Source organism: Falco peregrinus, chromosome 4, assembly GCF_023634155.1.
Source record: "Falco peregrinus isolate bFalPer1 chromosome 4, bFalPer1.pri, whole genome shotgun sequence".
Taxonomy (NCBI): domain Eukaryota; kingdom Metazoa; phylum Chordata; class Aves; order Falconiformes; family Falconidae; genus Falco; species Falco peregrinus.
The window spans coordinates 34830940-34858255 of record NC_073724.1 but is presented as its reverse complement, the minus strand read 5'-3'; the positions used below and the strand labels follow the sequence as shown (position 1 = coordinate 34858255).

General features: G+C 39.2%; 1 protein-coding gene across 1 annotated transcript in view; it reads right to left on the bottom strand.

Annotated features, from left to right (window-relative positions):
- IL1RAPL1 (interleukin 1 receptor accessory protein like 1) overlaps positions 1 to 27316 on the bottom strand; it is a 766315-nt gene that overhangs the window by 738001 nt on the left and 998 nt on the right. The window lies entirely within an intron of this gene.

Below are 27316 nucleotides of genomic sequence, written 5' to 3'. Positions count from 1 at the left end.
GGCAGACAGGAAAATGTTAACAAATGCAGAAATGGAATTTTTATCTGATGGAAGATTGTCTAATTTTTGCAATTGATGTGTTCTGGTATGGAAAGTTACATATTTTTCATAAGGGAAATAATTAGAAAGCTCAAAATAAATAGCGCGCTGATTAAAAATTGGCAAGAGAGGGAAACAAATGGCAAAAAAACCCCAAACAATACATGCACAACATCTACGTAATTAATAAAAGCTGCATCATCTGGAAATCAGTCTATGTTTGCATTTGGGGGAGGGTAATTTTCACCTTATCTAAGCATCTCTTGAAAGTCATGCTGTAACTGTTGGTACTTACCACTGGGCAAAGGATCTCAGTGGTTTTGTTTTCTTTTGGTTTGATGTGATCTGTGTAACCCAGAGCAGCTTGAAGAATCCACCTTCCTTTCTAAAATTCCTGAATGCTGGAGGAAAGTATTCTCCTAATAGTGTGGGGAACACGTCCCCGCTGTTATTTATGCTATTTCAATGAAAATAATACCTATCAGTACCTAGGAGTGCTGGCTACATTCTTCTGGCATTTTCTAGGAAGATGTGAGAAATCGTCTTTGTCCCCAGAGACCAAAATACACACAGTGGTCAAAGACCAGGAAAAGCTTACGTAACTCCTGATAAATTCTATGTCACATATTCCAGTTAAAGTACTGTTCTAGAACATAGGCCATTAACAAAAGATGTCTGCCTCTTTTCAGACCTTTGCATAACCAATTTTATGACACTTCAGCTTTATATGCTTACAGCAAAACATACAAAAGACTAGCCTGTAATATTTTACAATGAAAACATCAGCATAAATATCAGGTATGGTAATAATACAGAGATTTCTCTTAAAATCAATAACCGTTTACAAGAAGATTATTCAATAGCATACTTCAGTGCTATTTGTAAAGTACCTTTTAAAAATGATGTGATTGCATGCCTTTTTAAGAAAGGTAAGGCTGAAACTCCATGTTGTCTATGAAACACTACAGAAGTTTTAAATCAGTTGCTAAATATTGATCATATTTTACATAAGATTGTATTTAAAATAGGATAAATATGCATATTCCTGGACAGGAAACACTGCTGAGCAGCAGTGAACTTGGAACTAATGAAGCATCATGACGCATTATTATTTTAGTGTATGTTACTATAATTTCTCTGCTATATCAGAGATACCTTGACCTGTTCTGATATTTTGGTAGAAGTTTTCATTGATAACTCAGCTGTAAACATATGCTGTAGAATAAAAATACTATGGAGATCATTGTGAAGACATTTTGCAATTTTGTTTGAAATTTTAAATAAGCACATTTTAATACTTGAGCATCTCAATTAAAGGTATTCCATTTTTGAGATAACCTCTTTTTTTTCTAAAAAAAATAAAAGATAATCAAACAATAGCATAAGAAACATACATAAACCCACCCTCTTTCTTCAAGTATTATTATTTGCTTTGTTAGTGTATAAGGTCCATCTCTACCATGATAGGCTGTATCACATAAACAGTTTGTTCTCATCCTTAGATACTCTTCACTTTCAGCAGTACCAATTTAGGCCTAAATAACAGAAACCTAACTTTCAGTGAATTTCCATTAAGCTGTTTTGGGAACCTGACCTACAATAAAATTAAAAAAATAAACTGTAGAACTCTCTGCCATACTGTTGTGCTAATGCTATCAGCCCAGTCAAATTATTGGGAAGAAGGAACAGCTATGTTTTTGTTTCTTATATTTTTTTCTTTTACTATTGACACAAGCTAAACAGAAGCTCACTGAATACAAAACCTGAATATTGTACTCTCGCTGATTTGTATTGCATGAAAATAAAAGGCAATTTCTTGTTTACAAAATGTCATCAATTATCAAATATCTTCAGCTATACAGGTAACTGCTAAAGCACTTAGACTGGAGGCACTGTGCCTGTGAGTCATGCCATTAAATTTCTTTCTTAGTATCTTTGTAAAGATACCAAGCCTTGGCCCTATAACCATTTATCCACATGAATAGTCTCAGTTTCATGAGAAAACCTGATGAACTTGCCAGCATCATTAAAAACTCATAAAACTGGCTCTGAGCCAACACATGAAAGCCAGGCTGGTATTCATATGTTAATAGTAACGTCTTTCAAAGACATCAAGTGAAAAGATTAACATATTTACCTAATCTATAAATAGATGAAAGGTAACTGTCTTTTGTTTTAATTAAAACACCTCTGTCTTTTTGCAAAATCGTCTTATATACTAAGTGAGCTCCAAGGAGTTCCTGGGGTTGCTGCTGCTGGAGTGGCAGGAGCAGTAAGCCTGGTCTTCCTCCAGCTCAGACCATGGCACTGTTTACCCTTAGCCCTTCCTCTGTCACATTGTCAGGTGTGGTGTAAGAGGCACACATAGCACAGTCCTTGATTCTTCACCTCCTGTTTTGCCTTCCATTACCTTGTTTCATTGCCTCACTATCTGGAAGAAGTTATGTCTACACAGAAAATGCAGTAGCAAATACAGACACATCTGTAAGACTTACATGTATGGCAAATTGCATTGCAGGGTAGAGATGCGAAAACCAGTATGAAGAACTCATTGCAAGTGTCCTTAAAGATTTTTAATAACAGCATATGTGAGTGAAAAGAAACTTTCTACAATAGTAACTAAATAAAAATAAAAGTTTCAGTGCTATTTAAATAAAGTTATCCTGCTCATGTCTTAAAAGTCATAGATCAAAGTAGACTTTCTTAAGGGGTCAGAGGCAAAATAAAGTCATTTGCCCTTTCTGTAAAGGTAACATCAGTTATACACAATTGTGAAACTTTCAAATTAAGTAAACCTTGTTAAGTTTGCTAGTTCCTAGCCAGCATTACCCTTCACTACCGTGTAAAAGAGTGTGATACACTCAGACACCATAAATGAGCACAAGAAGCAAGCCCAGGCCCTCTTTCCCATCAAAAACACTTCAGCTGCAGTTTGCTTGAAGGGAGATTGTGTCATAAATCACACATTATCATTTTGTGTAGAATTGATTAATCATGACACTATGGATTGCTCTCTAATATTAGATGTTCTGTTTCTTTACAAACTGAACCATCTCAATGTCCAATGAAATCAAACAAAACCTAAGGTAAAAAAAAAAAATCAGCCTTAAAAAATTATCATAAACAAATGCGAATTGAAAAAAGTATCAGTACATAGACATATGTGAACCTGGCCTGTGAACCCATCAGCCACAAAAGCATTCAGTTACTCCATTTTCCAACAGTAAATCTTGAAATTCATACCCTTTCAATTGCAAAAAAGCATTTTCATATTTTTCTTTCTTTGGGCCTCCTATTCCAAACTTACTTTCAATCATAATTCATTTTGAGTTGATTTATACCTTCTTTCTCCATGATGTTACCTCATAGCAGATATTTCAATGCACTGAAAAAAAAGTCATAGCAGTTTAAAACAGCTATGTTTTCATATATTTCAAAATATATGAAAATTTTATTTTATATTTTATTTCAAATAATTCAGATTTTATTTCAAAATAAAGGACATATTTTGAGGTCTGAAAACATAAAATAAACTCTGTAGTTGTGCAGAATATAATTCTCCACTAATTTTTGCATGTTTCATCAAGGGTAATGTATTTTTATTATCTATATGGAAAAAAGTAAAACTTGTAAAATAACACATACTGAAATATTTTCAGCAAGAAACTAGTTCTTGAAAGCATAGATTATCTTCAACATAAAATGTGTCTTCAATATAAAATGTAAGAACTACTTGAGAAAGTCTCTTACAAGTTACTTCCAGTCTGAATACAGAAATAATAAAAAATGTTCTCCATGATCAGGTAGTGCAAGTCCCTTTGCTCCGCTTTGTGATAGTAACAGGGAACCACCAAGTGTATCCCCATCCTTGACTAATTAAAGTCAAAGAAGCTAAAGTGATTCTGTCGAATGGCTCATCCTAAGGCACTGAAGTAAATAAAACAAGCTTATTCAAGTAGACTAACTATACAAAGAAACATGTTAAGATGATGATTTTTTGAGAACTTTATTCATATCTCTGTCCAGCAACATTCTTCTTCATCTGCTTAACTCTAACCACAAAGAACACCTGAAGGCTTGAGTGAAGCCATTTAATGACTTGAGCATGCGCTGTGTGGCATGAAAGCGAGAGCACTTGGCAACCTGTAGAATCACTCTTTCGTATCTAAGAACAACAAAAAAATCCCCTGTTCTACTCAATAGTTACAATCAACCTCTGTTACAGTTAAAAATCAAAGAATTAACTAGGAACTATTAACATAGACAATCTGGTTACGTTCAGACTGCTACAGTACTCTCTTTTGTTTCCGGACTGTGACCTATTCATCACCTCTTTCTGGAATGGTCATTTTCAAGCATAATGAATATTCATCAACCTTCTTCAAGAATCTTGATCAGGTACAGATAGCTTTCTCTGAATGGCTATTAAATAGGTAAACACAGATTCTATATTCTTCATTTGTGAACTACACCAAAAAAACCATTCACAAGAATAAATTTTAATATTTTCTATAATACTTGAATAAGTTTTCACTTATATACTAAGTGATTTTCACATTGTTCTATTTTTTCCTTAATTTTGTCTAAAATATTCTTCAAAAAAATTTTTTTTTCTATGTTACCATGAATTAGCATTCTTTAACTCATTAAAATGGTTGTCATGGTTAAGTTTCCTAGTTGGAAATGTATCATACTGAATGTGCCAAGACCCTGAGACTACTATACAATATACTGAGACAATACAAAAAGGCTCAAGAGCTTCTATGACGCAGGTAAAGCTAATTATTTTTGGCGAATGTAAATACAGTTTAGCTAAGGCAAAATTTTCTTTAGAAGCCAAACAAAAAGAAATACACAGAGAATCAGTCTTGCAGATTTTTTAGCTCCTGGAGCTATCCCACGTGCGCGCAGATTTGATTTCCAGCAAGAGGCAGTAGGCGTGCAGTGCTGAACCCAGGCCTGCTCAAACTCCTGCCTGCTCCCGCCATGTGCGGGGTGCTCCCCTGTAATGCTGAGCTGTACGGGAATTCAGGCTGCTCAGTACCAGGCAGGAGCAGGACCCACCTTCTGGATGTTTTTCTTTTTTGGAAGAGTTTTATAGTAGTCGCTTAGGAATTTGTTTATTGAGACTGCAGGATGGCTGGGAAGCAATGAAAAATGGGCCAGAAAAATCAAGTGTAACTGAACAGACCACTTAACAGGAGAGTCGGATGTTCCATGCACACAGGGTATGAGGTGCCAAGAAACTACTATGTACTCAGGGCTCAATAGCTTTTATTAAGGCAATAATAAAGTAAGCCTTGTTTGTCTATGCAGCTGGCGAAGTCTCCTCAAGTCACCGTCTTCCAGTTTCTACTCTAACATCTCATCCCCCAGCTTCCCTTCAGTAAAGGAATGACTGTCAACTAACCTTATTAAGACAAACAGCATTTTAGAATTAAGTAGCAAATAGAATTAATGTCAATTAATTATTATGCATAAAAAGCATTAAATTAATGTAACTGCATCTGGACACTGCTTATGACATTCAATACGGCAATTACTGCAATTAAAATAACAGGGAAAACTTCCATTTGAAAAAATAATATATGTAGTATGTGTTTACCAGAGAAAAGTTAAAATTTAATACACGCTCTGTACTTTTACTATTAAGACATCATTTGCTATTAAGACAGCATTGACTAATTCTTAAATTCATGTGGATCGAATCTACAGACCAATTTAGGATTCCAAATTTAAATTTGCAAAAGAAACATATAATGCAAATAATGCAAACTTACTATATAACTGCATACACATCTCCAAAATTTCTTAGGTCTTTGTAGATTCTGTTAAGTGGTGCTACTTGAAAAACAGTCGGTAATGAAAACAAGCAGATGCAATCTTACAAGTAACATATTAATTGCAAATATCATAGTTCAGATGTACACAGTTTACAGCTGCCAAAATCTGTTGCCTTTGTAATTCTGTTATTCTAATGTTGCAGGTTGAAACCAACAAACAGCTGTTCAGTATCTGAGGATTTTACTAAATAATGCAACACTACACAAACAATGGGATATGTACTGAACCAACCTCAGAGGAAAGCAGAAAATGGGAAAATAATTATTTTTAATCTTTTTATGGATTAAAGGGCTGTATTATATAATGAGTTTCTTACGAAATCTGACAAAATAGTGCTATGAAATGTGTAAATCTCCTCTTCCTTTTTTTTTCTTTTTCTTTTATTTTCTTTTCTTCTTGTGCCAAAGTGTGATTTCAGATGTTTTAAAACTGTTTGCAAAACTGGGTCACATTCAACAACCAGTTTCTGCTTAAAAAAATGTGGCTGCCAGATTTACAAACCAGCTGAAGTAGAAACTTTCTTCAGCCTAGGGGAGCAGGAAGGGGAAGGCTGGAACATGCCTGCACACAGTTGAAACAATCTTCGGGCTGAGTGCTGTTAAAAGACTAGTCCTTGTGGCAGTACTTTGTGAAAGTTTTATTTCATTTGTTGACAGATGGTTTTACAGGATTATGTGACTGGTAAAAGCACTTATTAATTATTACTCATTTTCATTTTTAAATAGGAAGCTAATTTTTTCTATAAAGGTAAAGGTGGTTTTCATTTGACTTACTTCACTTTATTTCACCAGCCCACATATGACACCCTTCATATATTTACCACTATCTCCATAAACTGCCTTCTTTTCACTTATTCTGGTTTCATATCATCGGGCTTTCCCCACTTTTCACAAAAAAACAAACAAACAAACAAAAAACAAACACACCCCCACAAAAAAAAAAAAAAAAAAACACAACCAAAAAGCTCCACACCCTCCTGTACTATCAGCTAATTCATGGCAGTAAGAGTGAAACAGTAATTAGATCAAATCATGTGGCATGGAAGCCCCAAATTCTACACCATGCAGTAGATTTCACTTCAAAATAGATTTAATCTGGTCCTTGACACCTGCTCAAGGTTGTTTGGGAGGTTCAGTCATTTTCAATCAGCAAGTGCCTGATGGGGATCAGAACTCTCCCGGTGCAGAGGTGGAGGCCCGCGGTACTCCATCCTCTCAGGCAACCTGCTTCACATGCTCCAAAAGCTGCCCTGGAAACTGAACCAATGTGTGGGAAGTGAGAGCACCCAAGGGATTTTCTTCAAGATTGTGCTACTGCTTCAAATGAAAGTGCTAAGGTAGACAGAGCCCAATGCAACCGATGTAACTGAGAACTTTTTTGTGACATCCAGCTTAATTACTATTCAGCCCACAGCAATATTCACTCTGACCCAGCTGTATTGCGTTTGTGTGGCAAGGTTTTGGTAGCAGGGGGGCTACAGGGGTGGCTTCTGTAAGAAGATGCTGGAAGCTTCCCCTATGCCCAATGGAGACAATGCCAGTTGGCTCCAAGACAGACCCGTCACTGGCCAAGGCTGAATCAATCAGCAATGATGGTAGTGCCTCTGGGATAACGTATTTAAGAAGAGGGAAGAAAAATGTGCAACAGCAGCCAAAGAGAGAAGTGAGAACATGTGAGAGCAACAACTCTGCAGACACACAGACCACTGAAGAAGGAAAGGCAGGAGGTGCTCCAAGTGCTGCAGCCCATGGTGAAGACCATGGTGAGGCAGGCTGCCCCCTCAGCCCATGGAAGCCCACAGTGGAGCAGATATCTGCCTGCAGCCTATGGAAGACCCCACGCCACAGCAGGTAGATACCCAAAGGAAGGTGTGACCCTATGGGAAGACCACGCTAGAGCAGGCTCCTGGCAGAACGTGTGACTCCATGGAGAGAGGAGCCCACGCTGGAGCAGGTTTGCTGGCAGCACTTCTGACCCCGCAGGGGACACATGCTGGAGCAGTTTGTGAAGAACTGCAGCCCATGGGAAGGACTTATGATGGAGAAGTTCATGGAGGACTGCCTCCTGTGGGAGGGACCCCACACCGAAGCAGGGGCAGAGCATGAGGAGCCTCCCCCAAGGAGGAAGGAACAGCAGAGAACATGTGGTGAACTGACTGCAGCCTCATTCCCCTTCCCCTTGCACTGCTTGGGAGGAGGAGGTAGAGAAATTGGGAGTGAAGCTGAGCCCAGAAGTAAGGGAGGGGGTGAGGGATGATATTTTTAAGGTTTGGTTTTATTTCTCATTATCCTACTCTGATTTGAATCGCAGGAAGTTTAACTAATTTCCCCAAGTTGAGTCCCTTTCACCTGTGACAGTAATTAGTGAATGATCTCTCCCTGTCCTTATCTCGACCCATGTTAGATTTTCTCTCCCCCGTCCTGCTGAGGAGGGGAGTGACAGAGTGGCCTTGGTGGGCACCTGGTGTCCAGCCAGGGTCAACCCACCATAATCAACACAAGAACAGGCAGGTCGGTTTGTGGTTGTTTTTTTTCAGTTGTTCTTTGGAGTGGTCTGTTCTTTTTTTTAAGGAATTTTGAAGAAATTGTTTCTGAGAGAGAAGTGCATTAATTCTCTGTAGAATCTCATGCACAGAAAACATTGTACTTCATCTACAATACAGCAATTCACTTTTTCCTGTATACAAGAGTGGTTTAAACTTTACTTCATTGAACAATATAAATCCTCTCTCATCTTTACAAACTGGAAAAGAAATACTGTGAAATTACTACTTGGGGAAACATACTCATTTCCTGTATTCTCCATGTAGTTTGTTTCCTCTAGTGATATGGAAATGTGGATGTTGTTTACCTTGAAAATATTCAAAATTATGTGTAAATGCCGTGAATACAATAACCTTGTATTTATTAACTTGACTAAATGTACAATATTAATTTCTGCCGTGGAAAGTAAAAACCAAACAAAACCAAAATTTAACAAACATCTATTTTTTTTCTGTCATTCTTCTTCAGATGGTGTCTGGGGAGATTCATTTGGCATGGCTGTATTACTACTAGCAAATGATAAAACAGTTTTACCTAAGGGGAGGGGGAGAAGACATAAGCCTGAAAAATTACTGTCCTTTCCCTTCTGGAAATACTTTTTCATCCCTGGCTAGCTCCTACACACGTCTGCAGTAGCAGTCTTAAAGCAACCCTTCCCCCCCGCTGCTTCCTTGGCCAATTACTACATCTTGTGCCAGGATGAATACACCTTTGCCTGGCTGATTAAATATATCTGAGATTAGTAACAGAAGCAATTTTTGCTATGTGCCCAGTAGTGAGACAGAAGGGCCTGTGAAGGTGCTTCCCACCTAGATGTGTGTCTCATTCAGCTCTCCTCTATTTGTAAGAACATACTGTTTCTGGATTGCTTATCCCGATCTGTCCTTCCCCATCTTACAAATTAACGAAGAAAAATGATACCATTTTTATGCAACATGGGACTTGTTCCTGTATTATATCTTTAGTAATTTCTTCTTTAGAACTTCTTAATTTACTTTAGTAACGAATGCTACATCAGTATTCTCACTGCTGCGCCATATATACACCAGGACACCCCTAATGCCCTTGATTTCTCCTGCTCTCTTTCTGTGGCACATTGTAATTTCTGGGGCTTTTTTTAATTTTAATTAATTATAGGATGCTGGGAGTTATTAGCTTGGAGCTTCTGACATATAAGTGGTGTGGGGTTGGTGCTCTGTAGTCCTTTTTTAAACGAACTGCATATTATATTTTTGCAGTTGGCTGGACGCCCTGGCTGCAACAGTGCTAAATGAAATAAAGCCAGGCGGAAAGTTCAAGTGCTGGATCTGTAGCCATCCCTACTGCTTCCCTGCCAGCACGTTCCCTGGCATGGCTTTGGGTTGGGGTAACTGAGGCTCCCTGCCCCAATGTGCAGGCAGGGTGCGGGGGTAGCACCAGGTGGGTGGCAGCAGGGCAAGAGCCCCTCTGCCCTACAGACTCCGCGACCAACACCCCACAGGGGCTCGCACACAAACATCTGGCACGTCATCCCATTACACAACACTACCCTTCCCATTATGCCGTGGGAATGCCAGGCTGCAACAATGCCCTCACATCCCATCCTCAACTGAAAAAAGCCCAAAAGTAACCCCTCACACAAAACCCAACAACGATGTCTCAGGCAACAGGAGCCTTCCCCACAGGGCTGCCCCTTTGTGCCACAAGTTACAGAGCACAAATACAGCCTGGCCCGGTCACTTGGCCTCAGGGCCAAGGAATGAATGGTCCATGGCTCTGTTGCATTCAGCAGTACAGGCACAACCACATCTCCAGACAGTTTCTGGCATCTTAATCCTACAATCTAAAATTATCTGATGCCCCTTCCCAGTTTTACCCCTATACTTAAAAGCCATTCTGAAACCAAGTGCCTAACATACCTGGATTTTTTAACACTGGCTATACAAATCTGAGGTGATACAATCAAGGCCGGGGGTTCAGATGTCTCTGTCGTTGATGATGCTAACTCGCATTGGCTATCTTGTAATTCTACATCCTTAATAAAGCTTAACTGTATGTAAGATGGAGAGTTTTTTAATGAAAGTTTGGTACATGATGAGGCCATGAGGCTGAGGAACTGCTAATGAAATATTTAGGATACCAAACACAGTGTATCCCACAAATACTCTATAAAAGCTAAACTTAGCCAATTACCTGGATGTAATACTATGCTGATATTACACTTTACCATCACATGACTTTCCTAGAATCCCTTCTTTTGGAAACACTTCTCCTAAGCCAGGTGCATTATTCTTCTATTTCTTGTCTTTTTAATAAGGAGGTGTATCTATCTGAGTATTGCCTGTCCTAACCACACACCATGTGAAGTTTCTGTAAGTCTGAAAAAAAAATAATCAAAAATGTTCTTAGCTGCATTTGCAACTTGCATTGGAATGTCAGATTTGCTGGCATGGTTTTACAGCTGAGAGGAGGTGACTTTTAAATAGTATCTGATAACTACGGGAACCAATGAGAAATACAGTGTCTTGTCACGGTAAGGTAAGACATATTCTATGAGGTCTCTGCCTCACACATATCCCTATTTCTGGTGATTCAGTGAATGTGCTCATACTCTGCAAGTAAACCAGTCTTACATACCTATATATATTAGTAGCTACCATGATATCCTGTGCAATATATCTAAGAAATAGCACTGAAACAGGCAATCCTTCTGGTACCAGGATGATTTTTTTAAGCAGGTTTAAGCTATGAACAATTAATGCCGTTTCCCACATTGCCAGAAGAAAGACCACTGTTAAGAACACTTACAAGAGCAGAGAGAGCAATACTTCTGGCTACTGTTCGTATTCTAGGCAGATTCTCAGCACAAAATACATAATTAAGTTAGAGTGGTAAAGCATTACAGATTGGCTGGGGCAGCCACAGACTCCCAGTAAAGCAGAATGTTGCTACACACTGGATGTCAGAAAAATCGTATGGGATAAGTACAATCTTCTAAATGGCAAATCACAATGACATATCACTGAATAGCTGCAAATTTAGCATCTGTATTTTAAGACAGGTATGTGGGAGAGCTACTGCATAAGGCACTAGCGAGACCTATTCTTGCATAACACAGAGGCTTCTGGCCAGTATTCTCCAAAAAATTAACTCAGATCACAAGCACAAAGACAGCTGGTAAAGGACATAAGGGAAATGGAAATCTAACTAGAAGGGAAAATTTTAGCTTGTTTATTATCAGAGAAGTTATGATTGCTTTCTGTATACCATCAGGGAATAGATCTGAGTCAGAAGAAAAGCCATGTCAATTAAAGGGCACTAAATTTGAGCTGTCCAGCAGTGATTTTGGCCTTCAAAGCAGTAGCCAGAGTAGAAGGACAAACCCAGAAGACGACTGACTGTTTTAAGAGGGAGTAGGGACTGCATAACAATAAGGCCCGGTCCTCTGTTCCTATTCAGAACTGGAGTATATCCCGAATAGCAAATGATAGGGTTTACAAAACAATTCACAATTAAAGTTTATGAATCATTGTAAAGCAGATCTTAAAAAATAAATACAAAGATAACTTGTTCCAGGAATCTTTCACCTACTGAACAGTTTCACTGTATTTGGGTAAAAATTAATGTGGCACCAGGAACACGTATCTATAAACTCACCTGGTTAGTACATGTTCCACCACTGACCTATCTTAACATGGAAATAACGAGACAGGAAAAAAAATTAATGTATCTCACATGTGAATTATGGTAATTCATACTAGAAATAGAAAACTAGTATCTTTAAAAAAGATTTAACAAAAAATTTTACACAGAGGCTAGCTGCCTTCTTACTCAGCTTTACTGTGCAAACACCCATCATTCAGAAGACATCTTTCTACAAATTTCTTTTATTAACTCCTGTCTAGTCTGGAGATGGCTATTGAAGGACAATTTATAGGTCAATGCATTTTTCAGAAGCAGACATCATGATCTATGAGCAATACTCACATTTCAATTAATTATATCTGACTCATAAAGGTAATAATGATATATTCAGTTTAGATTGTCATAAGGTGTTTCATTTGGTACCATGTGACCTTCTGATTATTAAGAAAGTAAAATGACACAAAGTTTGCATTAAAAATTAAATATCCTTCGAATTCAATTAGATTTAAACTTGCTTATTAATAGGAGGTCAAAAGCCCAAATTCAGACTAAAAGCAAAAATATTTAAATACTGTGAATACTGTGTAATACAAAGTTATGCTTACCTCCTCTCAGTGATAGCTTAGTTTCCTGTTTTCCAGACTTAAAATGGTGGGATTTCACTTATGGGGGAAAGATTTATGCCACAGAGTTATGAAAGGCTCATGTTGAATTCACCTTCCAGAACCAACATGATTTTGAGCAAGTGAATTGGTTTGATAGCTCAGTGAAAACTGGGCTGTTGATTGTTTTTTTCTTAGGTGACATCTGCAGCTGGTCTGGTATCACAGAAGCTTTGTGCTTTTCCTACAGACAGATCTCACCTTTTGTGAGAGTTGGCTGCTACGAAATTAAGATGGAGGTGGCTTTTTATTGCCTTCCTCAACCAGACTAAAAAGATGGCAAACTCCAACCTCTGTTCCTTCAAATCCTTCCTTTACTGTGATGCCAACAAAAAACCTGAGAAGGAAGTGGTAGCTGATGGGATACTGTCAATAGTGTTGACAATATGGTTTTGTTATTGCCTTGTGCTACCCAGCTGCCCCTGTCCAATTTCTGTCTCTTGTAAGCTGTATGGAACGGGTTCTGAGTGTGCACAGCATGAAGGGAAATGGAAACAGGGCGATTACGGGTAATAAAGAAATAATAATAATTCCTCTACCAACATAAAAACCTCTATTCCCATTCAAACCCTAACCACAATGCCTGCCTGCTCCCACAGCAGACACTACTGCCAATTCAGACAGGGCAAGGTAAAAGAATTTTTCCCACAACTTAATCAAAAAAGCTTTCTGAGGATACAGGCAGATGCCCATTTTGACTGTATAAAACCACTGTATGGAATTATGTATGAAGAAGAATGAAAAAATCTGCTGTGGAAAAAGTCCAGCTTGGCCTTTGAAAGCAGTAATGCTTAACTGAAATCTGCTGAACAAACTTGATCTGCGGGACTGCTGAGCGCATTTCAGTTCTCATACTAATGGGAAATACAGCAGTGTCAAATTCTGGTTTTCAATGGAATTGTTTCACCAAACCTTTGTTTCACGGGCCCTTTTTTTGGCAGGACAAATTGTGAAAAGGAGTGTACAAGACCAAGAAGCTTTGTAGCTTACTTCCAAAGAGCATCTGTGTTACTGAGTGACACCCCAAATGGGATGTGCGCTGGAGACCTGATTGCCTCCCCAGTGCTGTTTCACATAGCAGCAGGTGCACACCTGCCCATCCTGACGGGGTGCAACAGGCAGGGGAAAGGTGCACAGCTCTGCACTGACCTGTCTTGACAGTGTGCTAGTGATGTGAGTAAGATTTCTGAGGCTTTTCAAAGGGCAATAAAAAAGGAGGCATAGGCATCTTATAAACACAGATAGAGTCAGACAGAGCTCCAAACCTTAAGGCTAAGAGTGAGATAATTTATTCTCGGGGGGGGGGGGTTGGGCGGAGAATCTGTTTATAAATATGCTTTTCATATTTAGTTAGATTACCACTCTCCATTCCATTTTTCCCTTTCACGTGTACATGAGTTTTACAGTGTAATAATTATAAAGTACCATCTGCATAACGAAATCCCCAGAAACAACTGCAGAGCCTGTGATGATTAGCTTGCATTTCAGAGGAAAAATACAGCATGTATTAATGCTTTACTGAAGGAAACCCATCCGTCTTCTCAGACAGGAGTCTGTCTTTTGTGCTCTCCTCACACTGCAAAACACTGTATTCTACCGTATCTTGACATCTCACAGTCTCTAATGTATCTATTCCCTTAGTGAGCCAGTGAGGTGGGAAGTGCTATCACCCCACTCTGCCCGTGGGAATTGAAGTCAGGAAATACGTCTGCACTGCCAAAGAATGCAGTCCTTGAGTAAACTCCCTCACATGGTTCCTACACCATCCACACTGCATAATGTGAGTTCCTTGCTGGTTTGTGTTTGGAGTCAACTGGTGAGGAAAGACAGTCCACGCCAAGGACTGCCTCTAACACCAAGGTGACAGGCTTGGTTTGGACTGTATCAAGCCATCATCTGATACCACCCCATCCCCAAGCACATCCCTGCACATAGTCTAGGACATGCAACATCAGTTTCCAGTTTTCTGCATGAAACCTCTCATGCTGGAGGGTGGTGGGGAGGGGGGTTCACACCATCAAAACCAAAAATTCCCTCAAACCTATGGAAAACAACAGTAATACTGATAATTAAGTGCTGGGACCACCACAGGTGGCCCAGAAGGGACCCAAGGCCACATGATAAATACTGTGGCTCTGGCCAGCCTGATGAGAGGGGATGGGCACCAGGCAGTGTGGCTGGGAGCTGCTCTCCACCTCCACCGCTCACCTGTCACCACCTGGAGCATGCTGCCACCCTTCTCAGCGCCTGGTCAGCTGGCCCCAGGCAGCTGCCATGGAGGGACAGCACCCCCCCAGCCAAGCCCCCTCTTTCACTTGTGAGCTGATGTGCAGCTGAGGCTTGACATTGGCCTAGGAGGCAGGGATCTCTCCCTAGGGATGATGTATGAAACAGAAAACATTATGTGATCTACCCAAAGCCATGCTAGAGGCCACTGACTGACACCTAGGATTTATCAGTTTCTTAATTATTAATAGCTTTTCTTTAATATCCATCCTAGAGCAGCCTTCCCCACGCCTGTTAGCTGTCACATAGCACATGCAGTAACTGCAGGGCTGAACAAGACAGGGAGGCAGTGCTCTGCTGACCACTGCCTGGGGCTTTCCAAGCAACCACGTGCATCGCCTGCAAAGCCTGTGCCTACTCGCCTAGGGCACCCCATGTGCTCCCCGTCAGCCAGGTGGCTGAATCCTGTCAAAACCAGCCACACGATCTAATTGCAGAGCTCCTGTTATTTTAACGGCTAGGTATACAGCTAATTGTCCATCTGGGTTATGAAACCTCAGGAACAATGTACTACATAAATACAGTATTACCGTATAACATAAGCGATGCACACAGAAGGAAGACACAATCACTGTCGGTGACTGGTGACAGCTAGAATGTCTCAACTGATAAAGTTAAATAAATTTCACATTGCTGAAGAGAATTACTTGTGTGTCACAGCACATAAAATACAGGACTATTTAAGGATATTTTCTCCCCTATGGCTTTGTTTTCAAGTAAACTTTAGCTTTCACTAAAAAAGAGGTGTGGACCGCCAAAGAAAGTGAAGTCCCCGTTTGCTGATGGAAACTGATAAAGTAGTTCTTGTTTCATGCATGTATTATAGACTGCAGTCACCTTAAAAGCTATGGACCATACACATCATATAGCAGTAAAAGTGGGCTAGATTTCCATACATCGACAATATACAACCTCCTGCTGAAAACAGTGATTCCATATGTCAAACACTGACAACCCTGTTATAAAACTTTGAGTTCCATAAACTAAATTTTATAGAATGCCCTAGAAGTATATAATATTTTGATACTGAAATTAGTAATGGTGCTCTCTTCTGTATTTTAGCTATTTCTGAACATCTAAAGGAAAGTGTGCGTTGTTGGACAGTGTGTTTTTTTAAATCTTACTTTTTGATAAGGCCTGGGCAAAAAATTGGCCCATTCATACTGTAGCTTTAAATAGTAAGTGGGACTGTCTGCCCTCTAAGATAAAGAGAAAAACAATTTGCACTTTAAAACAGATTATGGACCTAAAGAAAAAAATGTGTATCTAAATTTAATTACAAAAAATTGTCTTTCTGGCATGCCCCTTTCCCTTGTCTTCAGGGAGGTTTGTGTGTTTGGTTTTTGGTTTTGTTTGTTTGTTGTATTTTTTTTAAGTCTGAATAGATGAGCTTTAAAACAAAATCAAGAGTTTCTGTGTGTTAAAAAAATGGCATTATTTGAATATAGTCATACTCTACTGTTTTTCCTCTATCCTACAATAACCTTGTGATTATAAATTTCCAGTAAAAGAAAAACAAAAAGCAAAAAACTTCCTTTTTAAGCTCAGAATACTGTGCCAATTTTTGTAGAAAAAAAGACAAGGTAATGTTGTAGGAAACTGTCTCTAGTTGAAAATTCAGTCATACTCATGACAATATAGCATAAGGTTAAAAGCTTATTTGAGAGCACTCTGCAGGGTTAAAATCACAGCACCAAAAATAATAATAGCAGCAAGGATTGCAGAACTGCACAGTTCCCGCCAAACAAACAAAATATTGCTTATTTCCATGTTTCAGGTGGCACTGATACAGCCTGATACCCTTTGGACTACATTATATTTACATTTCCATTTTCATGTTCAGGTTTCATTATTATATAAAACACAGTCTGACTATATATATTGCTTTAAAGCAATAGTTTTCATAGTTCGTGTCAGTGTGGCATTAAGCACACCAAAATATGTGTTAAAATCTTGACTCCTACTGTAATCTAAACCCATTTTACAGCAAGCATCTCCTGCCAACCTATGAGATATTCTGCCCACAGCTTCCCCCATTTTATGAAACACAGACTCCCTTGGAGTTATGAATTCAGGACTAACACAGAGCCAGTAGCCTATCTTGCGCATGTCAAGATACTGTCATTCAGCTGACTGGCGGCCTCTTGACTCCTTGACTTTCAGAAATTTTGAACCATCTATTGTGATAATGCATGAAGGAGCTCAGATGGAAAAACACATAGGTCTAGACATGCAGGTGAGACTTTGTGCAGTGGTCTTGGTCAAGTCCAATTGGCAGTCCAATTCAGAGGTCTTGAATTCCGTAAGAACAAATTAAAGGAGCGTTTTGTGTCTAACAGTGAGTTGGACCAGGCAGGAAAGCACTAGAAAATGAAACTCTTGTGGTTAAACAGTCCTTAACTATGTAAACACAAAAATAAAAATCATGGTAAAGGTAACATAAGAAATCTGACATTATCATTGTATTTTCAATATTAACATCTATGATTTTATAACAAAAGACGTGTACATACATGTATACCTCTGACTATATTTATATATATGCACATGTATATATACATCAGCACTATCTGAAAGATGTCAAAATGAACACAGATTAAAGCTAAAAGATTCATTCTGATATGAAGCATCTGAGATGGCTGGTAAGCCTTATTTATATATTTCCTATAGGTTTATATATTTAAAGAAACATCAAAAGTTTTTAACAAGAAAATTTTATTTTCACAGACAGAGCATACTGTTGTGATTGCATTAGAGCAGCTGTACAGTATAACTTCTCTGCTTGCTGACAATGGGTTTTGCTATATTAATTAAATAAGTAATGTGTCTGTGATCTTTATTCATTAAAATTAATGCAATAATATCTATGTTGAAGGTTCATATTGGACTCAACCTGGCAAGCCAAATGAAATGGCTTCAGAGGAGTTACTCTAAGCTTATTCTTGATGCAACACAGAGCACTGACAGGAGTTTCTGTGTGAAATCAGTTTACCCTTGCTTAACTTAATACTCCTCCCCATCAGCAAACACGAGTATCTTTGAAGCACACAAAGATGTCTTGTATTAAACAAAGCTACGGAGACCACAAGTCTCCAGGTGACAGGTCACGCCGGGCACGGAGCCCGCTGGCCGGGTGTATTCCTGCGGCCAGCTGTGACAGGGGAAACGCTGCCGGCGTCACTGCTGAGCTCTGTGGTCCGACTGCGAGCAAAAGCCTTCATCTGGAATTAGCCCAAAGGATGGCACTGCGCACGGCTTGCCATTTCTAGTAACGAGACTTGAAACAAATGGCGAAGGGTTTGTGTATGGAACCCGAGATCCCCTGGTCTCTGGGAATATCTCCTGGCGAAACAGGAACTGCCTTGCTTCAGCCTCCCCTTCGGAAAAGCTGCCCTTCACAAAGGCAGTGTTGGTGAGCATACCACAGGTGATGCCCCTGCACTGACAGGCATATGCACTGCATGAAACAAGATTCTTGCTGCTAATAAGATTCCCAAATCTAATTCACTACACAGTGAGACCAACAGCAGTCTTTCCCACAACTCCGCAGCTACTGGATTAAGATTTGATGAATAGCAGCAAACATGGGGTCAAAGTTCAGCATCAAAACCAGAAAAAACTATTAATATTTTTGTTCCGGTAACTAGGTGGGTTACACCTGAACCCTGGCAAAATTATAAAACGTGAAGGCACCTTTGATTCGTGCCCATCCAAATTTTATAAATAATTAATTCAAACAACATGGAAAAAGAAGAAGATGAATAGTCAGGTAACCTTACACTAAAAAGACTGATTAGAATTGAAGAATCAAGCAGCTGACCCAGCCACCCCCGGTAGTATGACTCACGGTACTATTTTCATATTTGTATTATTTAGTATATAAAAAACTTAGCTGAGAGTCCTGTTCTGCTAAGAAACTGCATTAGATACTCTGAAATTATCATCCCTGATTAATTTTCTACAGAAAAGAAAATGTTTTCATTAAAATTTTATATGTTAAATGTCATCTTTTGATTAAATCCTCCCAAAATCTAAGTACTAAATGTAAAAAAAGTATGAAAAGACCCATCCTCTAACCTACACAGAAATTACTTTTTTTCTTGAGGAAATCAAATACTTTCCATGATTTTCAAAGGCTGGCAGAAGTGAATTTCCAATGAGGTAGGGAGAAGAAATTTGCATTAACTCTTTCTCTAACCCTACTCCACATATAATAAAAAAGAAATCTTAAACAAAGTGTTTGCATTATAAATAGATGAAACATATCAAAAGACAAGAGGGCAGGAGGTGGTTTTTATCTTCCAGCGTTTAGAGGCAGGAAACCGAAGGATGGATAAAATTAGTCAAGTTTTACAGTGAAGAAATATTTGGAACTAGTGAAAGGAACTGATTTCAGGCCTTGCAGGTCCAATACCTTCAAATTTTATTTATTAAATATCAACATTTCTGGCAAAGTAGTACCATAAAACAGTAACTGGAATTAAATGCCACTCATCTGTAATTTTATTCCTATTTGTCTCATGCTGAAGTATTCAAAATTCATTGCTAAGGACTTGCTTCTTTGTCCCTGTGAGGAATATTCAGAAAGGTAAAAAATTTACAGTGATACCACAGATCCTAAAATTAGTGTCTGGCTCTCAGTTGCCCCTGATGGGCTTCCGCACATCTCCCTTCAGTAATGACAGGGAGGGCTTCATGCTCTGTGAGCCTTTGTGGAAACACATCTTCCTCTTACCTACCCTAATTATTTCTCTCTTTTTTCCCAACTTGCAAAAGTATTTTTACGATGGCAAAGAAATAAGGAACATGCATTACATTAGCTAATATGGGAGTCTTAAGCATTGAGTGCTACTACAAAGAGACACAATCCAGGGAAAACACTAATTAAGGAAGGTCCCTTGTAAATGAACAGCCATAGATGTACAGTGTCTGCCCATTGAGCCATGTGGTTGTCCTTTAATAGAATATGCATTATAAAGCACTAATAAGGCAACAGGAAAAAGGATATGTTAAACTAACTAAAGATTAAAATATATCTATAATTGGATTAATCTGTCAAATTTTTAGAAATAACTAGCTCAGGAATACTGCATATATATTTTACTGATTATATTTACAGGGCTCTATGAGATTCCCATCATAGCAACTGCAAGTACCAGAGACGGCCTAACAACTTTTTAAGAATCTAGGCATCTCTTTCTATGAAGAATCAATACATGAGTGTTGCTTACCTTTTACTGATGGAAACTGATGAGCCTGACTATGCTGTCAAAAACATAGTGAAGTTTTATTGAATTCTATTGAAGTTTACAAGATTTTCTTTTTCCAATCAATGTTAACCTATTAAAGATAAGAAGCAGCATATTTTATATTTTTATTTTCACAGAAACTAACAAAAATCAGGAAATTAGATGATTAAAGCTGGAGACTGATCCAAAACCTGCTGAGTGCAGTGAGCATCCTTCCATTTCCTTCAGTGGGTTTTGGATCAGGACTTTGGTAATGAGGATTTAAAACAGCCAAATTAGGTTGCCCAGCCAGCATTAATAAAGTCTTTATTAAACAGTCCTATAACTGCCAGATACGTAGACTGAATAGGCAGTGAAGAACTATGGTCACAGGAACACACTTACAGACCATCTAGTCAGACAGCAGACTTCCAAGGGAAGCCAGCAGCAAATGCTCTGGAAGCATCTTTAACACTTTAGAAATCACAGACACACACATATATTGATTACGCTGTAACTGGAAGTTAGCAGGTGGTCTTTGGGGTACACAAGGTGATAGCATTCTATTCTACCTATACACAGGCTGTTAATCGTCTTATCTAGCTATCTACTACAATGTAAATTTTTAAAATTTTGCTTTTATTCATGGACTTACTCAAGCTATCCTATTCTACTGGACCTTTTCCTTCACTGTATTTTTCTCTGTAAAAGACAAAGAATTTTAATGAACTATGTAAAGGAGTGCTTTCCTCTAACCATTTTTAGATTTGTCACAATTAAATTTTATTGGTCATCATGGAAACAGTATTTAAGACAACCCAAAGTATCTTTTAACAGCCTTCAATATTCCTCACTGCATCCCCTGTTCTCCCATACCGTATCTTCCTCTTTTTTTCTGAATAACACAAAGCCTTAATCTCTTTCTTCAGATGGGAATCTTTTCATGTAGAAGTCTTTTCTTTTTGCTGTCATTCTCTGGTCCTTCCTTCCTTCCTGAATAGATTTCTGGATAAGAAGTGACCGAAGGCAGACACATTATTCATACTGAATATGAGAGTTATCAGTTGGTAAGGCAAATGTTACACAAAAAATACTAAACAAAGTTTTACATTCCTTTATAATATATATAGCTTTCTTCTGATACTAACTGAGCAAATACTCCAATTGATCCTTTCCATAATAACGGACAAAAGGTTTTTGATAGTATCTGTTCTGCTGGAGAGGTATCCAAGAAACATTCAGATCGTACCTTCCAAAGCGTTACATATATATTTGTAAAATTACAGATAACACCATACAGCCTTGACCAGTGATCTTTGATAGTCCTTTTGAAGTATGTTTCTGTTTTGGCATTCCAAAATAAATTTGTACTGTCGTCAAATAAGCTGCCTTTACAGATCATTAAAAACTATACTAATACTAAATCAACCCACAGAAACAGCTACCATTTCATGGTATGTTTTAATGGTGTTATGCTTCCTACATTTAGCAGAAGAAATAATTAGAGTATTTTCTCATTATGGCTTATTCTCAGTATTCCTCTGTGCATGTATGTGAGCAAATGCATATGTATGGTAGTAAATGCATTTGTATGCATATGCATAAATAGGCATATGTATTTGTGCATGTGTACGTGTACATAACTAAATATATATATATGTACAGAGAAACAGTGCCTGTCAGTGAAACTGACTTAACATGGCTGCAAGCACACCAACTTTAGCTATGGGACCCTACAGAGAAATGTCTAGTAGAAAGTTCACAGGCCTTTTCTGTTTCATAGGAGATGTTGAATAAAATAAACTCATTTGTAATAAATATGCAGATCTTATAGACTGATTCATAGACATACATATCTCCATCATGCACACAAGTCGCTGAAAAAGAAAATGCCATGCATTTCCAGTTACATTATTCTAAAATGAGCATAGGTAAGATATCCTGCGGGGGGGGGGGGGGGGGGGGGAGAGTTTTAATCTGGGAGAATACAGCCAGAAAACATTGAAGAAAAGTCGAGGATGCAGGAATGCCAAGGTGCTATATGGTAACAGCTGTGCTCTGCCATCCTGAAATTCTGTGCACTGAACAGCAACCTGACAGACACCGGGCTAAAATTTTTGCCAGGGATCAGTGCCACACAAAAGCATCGCGGCCAAACACATCCCTTTGCAGACACAGTGGCTCCATCCCAAGGTTTCCATCATACCAACAGATCTTTCTGTAGAACTGTCCTTGAGGCATATGATCCACTGAGCTCAGAGTCAAATCCAGTACCTATGTGCTGCCAAATGGATGTAGGCAGGGACAAATGTACATGCAGGTCCCTTACACTGTTCACGCACAGTGATTTTCAGTCTGAGGCAACTGGGCTGGGAACCCAGACAGGTCACTGCCGGTTAAACTCACTCCTAACCTTACCAGCAGTGTCTCCCTGTGCATTACAATGATGCACGTTACTATGACGTCATTTTCCTTGCAACAGTCAACTTTTGACTAGATTGAGTTTACTGAAATTGTTACTGACAGTCCAAGCACACATTATTAAGTGCAAATTAATATAGGTGAAACAGATAGTGAGGTCTTACACGGCAGTTGCACTAACTTTGTAAAAGGCAGTCTTGTAAAAGCGTTGTGAGATTTTTGCTGGAAATAGGCAATAGGAAATACTTCTCCTCACATGTTCCTGCCACTAATTTATTATCTTATGGAGAAGCACCTCAAGTTGCGTCAGCTGAGAGATCGCAGTCTCACTGTGTGCCTGGAAACAAGCATGAAAACAAAAAGGTGATAGCCCTCACACTGAAGAGTTTAAGAATTCCCAGAAAAGTTAGAGCAGTGGGAATTGTGACCTGCAGTAACTTTAAGCATCTGGGTCTTACTAATGAAAAACATGCAAAAGGAAGAACTATACCCCATCTCTGAAAAGAAAGGAGCTACACTACCACTGTCTGTATATTAATATGCGATTCTTCCCCCTTTTTTAACCCATTCTGCCAGTCTCCATTTTATTCCTCTTTTACAATGCATTATTCACTGAGGACAGCTGTGAAGGACCAAAGAACACAAAACTCGCTGACACTGCTAGTCATCCATTCGCCAAGTAGTACTACCCCTTGTCTGCCTGCAGATTGTGTAGATTTCTGTAGATTGTATCAATCTTCTCAATGCATGAATTAGGTTTCTGTGTTTCTTTTCAGAAGCTATACTGAGAATTTCCTAAATCATGCCCAAAACTAAAACTAAAATGGAAACAGTATCTACTGTATTGGCAAAATTCTAAATGTTTTCAGTTTCTCCCTTTCTCCTTCTTCATCCCCAATCAAAAAATCTTTGTGGGTAATCACTGCAGTTGATGCTACAACCATTGAAGGACTATCATATGTCTGTATGCTGTTCTTACAAACATGAAATTTCTAAGCACAGAAAGCAGTAAGACTGATGTCCTTGGTTCGTTTGTTCAGACCTAGTTATTGAGGCATAAATAGTGTGCAGTATAACATCATGAAATGACCTAGGAGTGCCTATAACACACAGAGACAGTGAGACCTAGAAAAAACAAGAGTACCCAACCTTAACACGGAGAACCAGCACCACCTGATTTCCTTGCCCTGGTCTTACATAGCTTTGGCAAATAATGAAGGATTTTCCCCTTCTGCAATAGATGGAGTTCCATACGTGACTCTCTTAGAGGAACACACAAAGTTTGAATATTAACATTAAAAACCCACAACTTTCATCTGCATTCTTCCCTCCTCCCCTCCCTCCAAAAGAGTTTTCTTCCAAATGTGCATTAATTTTAAGCTATCACAAGTGAAATTCATTGCTGCATTTGATCGGGTTTTGTTTTAAGAACTGGAAAACAATAAGAAAGTGCATGACAAATGACAGGTTAAATGATCCCCTCTGAGTCACTGAGGTCCATCATTTCATATTTAATAACATTTTACAATAAAACAAGCATACACTTGAACTGATAAAGCATAATGGCTGCTTTGGTGCTGCTGTAGATGTGCATGTGAAGACTTAAAAGAAACACATGGATTACTGACCTGACAGGCCATGACGGTAATCCGAAACAGCTGTTATGGTCTCTGCTGTAAATTCTTACTTCATGGACCCCTGACACAATGGATGGCACCAAGATAGAGGTTTGTAATAGAAATGCTGACACAACCTTATCTGTAGCTGTGCAAACGCTTGCTGCTACAGTTAAACTTTACAACTTGAGCACCACTAGATAAGTTGCTAGTTTTTAATCATATTAATCACAGCTTGGATGTTTCAATTGCCATATATTATCATGCAGTGTGACTATAAAAACAAGAATATTCCCAGCCACTGAAGACCATAGCTGTTATGAAACACAGAAGTATACCCAAACACTTCTCTGTAAGTGCAAATACACTGAATGAAAACCCCAGTAAATTATCCATTTTTTGCTTTGTTTCCCAATACATGGGTTCAACATAATAGCCACAGAAGGTACTCTGAATACAAGAATATCACTGAACAGTAAAAAAACTTCACTAAGATCTGCCCCGTATGTTTCAAAATTTCCTGTCAGCAGTAAAATAAGTCTACTGTCTTCAGTGAAACCGACAGTAGGAAGCCTGCTCTTTCAGAGGGATGCACAGATTATTCTTCACGCACTGCTGTTTTCTTTAAAAGCTGGCTTTCCAGCACTAGTGAGGAGTGGGTGGCAAAACTCTCACTGCTTTCAGTGGTCTGAGATTTGGAGCCTGGGAATATTTTATGTAAATATTTCTCTTCACATTTTCTTTTCATTTGTCCGAGTGATTTGCAGTTTTATTTCAGCAAGGAAAGTTTCCCATCGAAGAAGCTATATTTGGTGCAAACTGAACAGATACTGCATTGGAGCTGAAACCCCTCTATTTTTACTGAATGGGTACAGCTAACTACAATTAAATTAATCTATAAATAAAACTTGGTTGCTTACTGCTCTCTGTTACCCTGAATTTGCAAATCCTCGCATGCTGCATGCCAGTTTACATGCACCAAGTGATATAATCCCACACTGTCAATGCCTACTCTTTTACAGCACCTGTTTATTACACTTTCTGTAGACAACTGTGTTTTCCTTTAAGATGGGTGGTATAGGTATGTAGCCTGTGTGTCACAAAAAGTCCTGTAAGGAATTAAATAGAAAGAGCATGCCTGTAATCATGTGTGGCAGAACAGAGTATGCCATGGACATTTCTGAAAATTGTTAAGAGCTGTAGCAATGCACGGGAGTTGCCATAGTGTTATTCTGACCCCTGAAGGATGGAAACAGAGTTAACTTCATATCCTTTTTTTCAAATTTACTCAGTATACTCTACGAATGTCAAACTCAAAACTACATTAGCAGGATTTATTAGTGCTTGCCCAGAATTATCCTCCAGAATTATGAAAATACTCATGAATAATGGTGGACCGACTTTAAAATACTGATGTCTTCAGGGAAGCAGAGGAAAAAAAAATATTGTTCAGGATGGTTCCAATGGTAAAATTACTGTGAGTTTGATACTGCATTAAGTCTAATAGGTACGTGAAGATCGTGTTTATCAAGAGATGTAAAAGCCACTCTGCCCTCACCTCTTCTTAACTGAAAAGCATTTTAGTGAAATTTTGCTAGAATAAATCCAGAGTGAAGGAGGGAAGGACATAGGCCAGTGATGATAAGGTCACTTATTTCAGCCGAGTTAAGATTTCTTCAGGCTTGTATTTTTCAGAAACGCATCTGTTAGAGGTCTAGGGCCTCAGCAGTGCCTCTGCAAGCTTATCTGTCTTCCAGGAGTACTCTTTCCCTGCTTCCCCCCAAAACAGATAGGAATAGTGATTTATGACTCTAAAATGGATATTAAAGTAAATTATACCGTGATATACTCCTATCTTTGTGGACAATTTGTTAAACAAGTCCATCTGAGTTAAACCAATGGGACTCCTATCACACCTTTACTCTTCACCTACTCACTTCCGAGATGCCTGGATGTGTTAATGGACCACCTTTTAGGTTCCCTGTAAATGTAACAGGTAGGTTAGGCAGTTACAGCTGACAATACTTTCTTTCTAAAGTCAGTCACGCTGGTACGCCAAGACACTAAAGCAGCATCCTGCTAAAGCTGCGAGGCAGTCATTGCACACACCGAGAGGCAACACTATCTATGTTAAGCGCTGCACATACTCGGGGTGAAACTGCTCCAGCTTTGCCTTGAGCGCTGGGAGAGGTCAGCAGAACGACATGCTCGGAGGTAGGCGACAGCGAAGAGGATCAATTTCAATTTCGGTTTTGTTCCTCCTCTGCTCGCTCAGCTGTTGCCATGCCCTGAAGTCCCAGGTTGCCGTGTGACCTTGCCGAGGAGCAGGCGGCCGGATCTGCTCAATGGGACCGTTGTGCAGCCTTGCAGGGGCTCCTCTGGAGCCCTCTCCGCGGGTGTGGCTGAACTAGCAGCTAGGCAGCCTCCTCCCTCACGAACTCCCTGTCCCGGGAAACTCGTCAGGAGCATGCTGATGCAAAAGGCAGCCTGCAAAAGGCAAACCCCTTGTCAGGAGCTGAGCAAGGATCTCCCCTCCTCTGCCCAGGTCTCCATCCCCCGCTGCCGGGAGCGCTACAAAGTTAACCCAAGTGATCGATACGCTACATGAGGATATTATTCGACTATCGGCGACTGATGCCACTGATGTAATCAAGTTACATAATCGCCGTCTTTGCACAAATACATCCACATCTTCCTACAGACAGATCTGCATATCTTCTTCCATCCATTATGCATGAACCCACCAGCAGTACATAAGGGTATATATTTTTGCGCACACACTATAGAACTTTAGCATTGCAGTGCATTGCACTGCACAACGTCATCACTATCGATTCCCTCAGCCTTCCCCCATTCTTTCTATCAGAATTGATTTTCCAAAGAAAGATTACCAATGTGCATTGCTTGGATCCCTTTAAATCTTTAAAGGCTGAAGTGCTTCCCTCGCTCACTTCTGTTCTTAAGACGATCTTTTCTCTCCTTTTTCCCCTGTCTTGCTTCACACCACAACTAACCGAGGAATTAATTCACACACAGTCCCTCAGCCAGATGCA